Raw genomic sequence first — 5077 nt, 5'->3', positions numbered from 1 at the left:
GTTGTTCATGTCCTTCTGATTTTTTTGAAAATAGCATGTTGGCTTCGAGACAATATACCAGAGCCAATCCAAATCAAGATCCTCCTCATATCTACGAAAACCCCAATTTGATTCCAAGACTCCTTCGTTAAGAGAGCTCTATAACTCACGTGTTCAAATCACATTCATGTCCTGAAATTTTTGAGTATCTTGAAGAGCTTGAGTTTGATGAGCGGTTTGAAATATCATTGTTCGAGACCAAATCCGAAAGGGTTGTTGACTCCACTGTCCCCAATCCACAGTTTCTTGTAGACCTACAAACTAAAAGGGCTAACCGGTCAATTGATAATTATATTGCGACACAGCTTCAAACTCAAATTGTTAATTCCCTACAAACTGCACACACCCATCCAACACCTCCAAGACCAAACCCACCAAGAGTGATGGTTGCCCGTTTTGCACCTCTTGTGCTACCTCAAATACTAGATGACATGCTCGCAGATTATCAAAGAAAAATCCCTTTGTTTGATGGCGCTCCTAACGACATTACCGCTCAGCAACATGAGGACAGAATGGCAGATTTCTGTGACCTTTACGAGATTGATGCAGAGAATGTCACAATGAGACTCTTTGTACAGACATTTGCTGGTGAAGTTAGGAAATAGTTCAGAGGTTTTCCGGCTGCACGTATCGCTACCTTGGCTGAATTGCAAAGACAATTTTTAGATCTCTGGGAAGTGAAAAAGAACCCTCTTCAAATTCTAGTTGAATATGAGCAGATCAAACGAAACTCTCGTGAGTCGGTCCAAGACTACTGCATTAGATTCAATTCCATTTATAATGAAATTCTTGATCATTTAAGGCCACCTATGGGACTAGCCATGATGAAATTTCCAGATGGTTTTGATGCTGACATGGCTTATCAACTAAGAGAGAGAGAGAGAGCCGGCCACAATGGAAGACATACAGAAAATCACAGTCAGTGTTGAAGCAAATTTGATATCCAAGAGGGCTAGAGAAAAATTAGAAAAGAAGGTCACAGTCAAGGAAGAGTCTTCCTCGATGGATCAATTACTCAGGAAGGTAGAGCAGATACTTGAAAGGGTGAAACTTGACAAACCTGAGCCACAAGTTAGAAATTATAACTTCCGTGGTCAGCAGCAGCCACAATATAGGATAAGGAAGAGAGATCAGCAAGCCCAAGATCAGACAAGATAGTAGCTAGTACAGCCACCTCTGCAGCAAAATTTTGTGAATGGACCGGAGTTTGATGAGGAAGGGAAGGTAATAGGGGAAGAGAACCACTTCTTTACTCCGGATGATTTTCCTACTTACATTACTGAAGAGGAGTATGTGGAAATTTTAGCTACACACAAAGATGCAGATTTCACTCTAGAAAGTGACACAGTTGTAGAAGAAGAATCATAGGTGTATCAAAGAGGCTATATGAATGCTCTGTCTGCTCAGTAGTGGCAATATTCACTTAGAAACAGAGATGTGCCAGTCAACCCAATTCAGAAGAGGAAGGAAGCTTCGACATCAAAGAATGATTCATCAGTTGCACAAAAGAAAGGCAAAGAGGCACTTAGACCTGACAACAGCAATTCACCATCAGCAGAAAAATCAAATCAGCAAATTTTATCAAGAGAAAAGGAAAGGAAAGAAGTCCCGGTCAAAGAGGTAGAAAAGACTTCCGTCTTTATTTTAGAGAATGAAATTTCTAAATTGAAGGTATCCATTTCATTGACTGAAATAATGAAGAACAGCAGTTATAGAGGGCAGATTTCTAAAATTTTAAACTGTGATCCAATGTCTGATATGGTGAATGTCGAAGATGATCAACCCGAAATGATTTTTGGGCCAGCATTGAATGGTGAGTCTCCAAATAATGATGTTCCAACTTTTTATATCAGTTTGAGATTGCATGATTTTGTGTTACATAATTCCATGTTTGATTCCGGAGCTTCTCACAATCACATGCCCAAGGCTATCATGGATAAGCTGGGTTTGGACGTCACCTGGAAATACCATGATCTCTATTTGTTTGATTCCAGCAAAGTGAGATGTATCAGGCTCATCAAAGACTTGGTTGTAAGTTTGGATAAAATCCCAGTGAAGAATGTTTTGATGGATATTGTGGTAGCGAATATTCCTCCCAGGTTTGGCATGCTTCTTTCCAGGTCTTGGGCAGCAAAATTGAAAGGGACACTACAACTAGATTTCTCCTATGCAACAATTCTGGTGTTTGGCCAGATGAGAAAACTGTATCAGGAAAAAAAATGAAATACATGATTACAAGCAAGGAGAAATCCATTAATCATCCAATTAATTATGTACATACATATCTAGAGTCTTTTGTTTTGTATTCAGATAGTTTTAATGATATTGATAGTCAGTTAGTAGAAGCAGAAAGTATTCCAGAAATAGCAGACAATTTCAGAGAAGTTCTAAAGAAAGAAGGATGAGAACAGCAAAACGCCATTGAGAAATCAGCTGAAGATAATGGACAGCAAGCAGGAAAAACAGAGCGAGTAGAATTTCGGCACTTGGAAGAAGAGGAAGAAGGTTTGTGGACCATGGATTTCAACGGTGCAGTGGGAAATGATGGTTCTGGAATTGGTATTTGGGTATGCAGTACTTTCTCTGCCCCGAACAAGGTGCCTAGTAATGTGCGGGTATGCTCCTACAAATTAGCTTTTGATTGTTTGAACAATGAGGCTAAGTATGAAGCTCTGATTGCTAGCCTAAAGATTCTAAGAAAGATGAATGCTAAGAGGATTACAGTATATGGCGACTCCGAATTGGTGATTAAGTAGGTCAGAGGCGAATATCAAGCAAAACATCCTCGAATGTGGGCTTACCAGAATGAAATCCTAGACAACCTGAAATTATTTTCAGAATATACCTTGATATGTGTGCCTCGTGTTCAAAACAACATTGCTGATGCTCTTGCTAAGGCAGCAAGTAGTTTGAAGATTCCAATGAACTCTAGTAGTAAATTCAAAATCCATGTCAAGCATCATCCGACTGTCCCCAACAATCAGAGATAGTGGCAAGTTTTCCAAGATGATGAGGAGATTGATGATTTTCTGCAAAACAAAGGTAAGTTCAAAGATACCTCAATTGATGAAGAAAATGATGATGGCAAAGATGAGGTGCAGATCAATCAAATGGACGTGTTGCAGCTAAAGGATAGCATTATTCCTAAGGGCTTGATACCTTTAGAAGAACTCTTTGATCAAGATGACGTAGCCCACAAACCAACATTGCAACCAACAGAGAAGGGTGTTGAAGAGGTCAATATCGGAACAGCTGCTAATCCTAAATTGGTAAAACTATCTAAAGCATTGCCACAAAAGATGAAAGCCAAATATATCAGCTTTCTTTCTTCATTTGCTGACGTGTTTTCTTGGGACTATTCTGACTTGAAGACATACGATACCAATATAATTCAGCACACTATACCCATTAAGCCTAATCAGAAACCTTTCAGACAGAAGTTGAGAAGGATAAATCCAAAACTGCTGCCATCAATTTAAAAGGAGATAAACAGGTTGTACAAATCAGGAATCATTGTTCCCATCTGATTTTCGGACTGGATCCCTAATTTGGTGCCCATGCAGAAGAAGACAGGTAAGATTCACTTGTGCATCGATTTTAGGAATCTCAATAAACTTTCAATGAAATATAACTATCCATTGCCCAAAATGGATCATATACTTCAGCAAGTAGTTGGGGCATCTCGTATGTCACTACTTGATGGTTATTTTGGATATAACCAGATTTTTGTCCATGAATATGACCGAGACAAGACAACATTCACCACTCCATGGGGAACTTTTCATTATGCTAAAATACCTTTTGGTTTGAAGAACGTGGGTGCCACCTTTCAACGGGCAATGGACTTGGCTTTCGCAAATGAGAAGGATGTCTTTTTGGTTGTATACCTTGATGATCTGACGGTGTTTTCCAACTCTGATGAAGAACACATGTATCATCTGAAATCTGTCTTTCAAAAGTGCAGAAAATATGGTCTATCACTGAACCCGAAGAAGAGCTTGTTTGCCATGGAGGAGGGAAAACTACTTAGGCACATCATCTCAAAAGAAGGCATTCGTATTGATCCAGCATGTGTGCAAACAATTCAACAAATCGATCTACCCCAGAATAAGAAGGAGATTCAATCATTCAATGGTAAAATGAATTTTTTACGCCGCTTTGTACCTAATCTGGCTTAGCACCTAAGAGAGATCACAAACATGCTTAAGAAGGACAGCCAAGTGAAGTGGACGGAAGAGGCTGTAAAATATTTCAATTTAGTCAAATTGGCTCTTTCTTCAGCTCCAATTCTAATCAGCCCGGAATACACTCAGGATTTTATATTGTTTTCATTCGCTTTGGAGCATACTGTGGCAGCAGTGTTGATGCAGAAAAGAGATGATCACGAAATACCAATTGCTTTCTTCAGCCGAACTATAAGATATGCAGCGTTAAAGTACAACATCATTGAGAAGCAAGCCCTTGCACTTGTGAAAGCATTGAAAGATTTTCAGGCATACATTCTGCATCCTCATATTCTAGCTTATGTTCCTAACATGGCTGTCAAAGATGTTTTAGTGCAGACTGATCCAGAAGGAAGACGAGGCAAGTGGATTGTAGCTTTGTTGGAATATGATGTGAAAATAAAGCCCACAAAGCTTGTTAAAGGACAGGATTGGCAAAGTTAATGGCCGAATCAAACTTGCACGCCTTAGACATAAATCTGATCGCTGCTATGTCCGATGAGAATAAGGAAGGTTCGTCAATTTAGGTATCTGAAATGTTTGCTCTTTCTCCGTGGTATTCAAACATCATATATGTGCTTCAAAATTTGTCACCACCACCCGGCATGATTAGAAACAAAGCTAGAACTCCCAAATTAAAGGCTGCCAAGTTTTTCATTCTAAATTCTACACTTTATTGGAAAGATCCTGGTGGCATTCTTTTGAATTGTTTGGTGGAAGAAGAAGCAAAGCAAGTCATGGAGGATTTCCACGAAGAAGATTGTGGTGGTCACCTTTTTTGGAAAACAACAGCAAATAAAGTTCTGAGAGCGGGA

This window comes from Pinus tabuliformis, chromosome 5_2 (assembly GCF_031772625.1).
Source record: "Pinus tabuliformis cultivar Carrire ecotype Pingquan chromosome 5_2, CPIR1, whole genome shotgun sequence".
Taxonomy (NCBI): Eukaryota; Viridiplantae; Streptophyta; class Pinopsida; order Pinales; family Pinaceae; genus Pinus; species Pinus tabuliformis.
Note: the sequence above shows the minus strand (reverse complement) of the source record.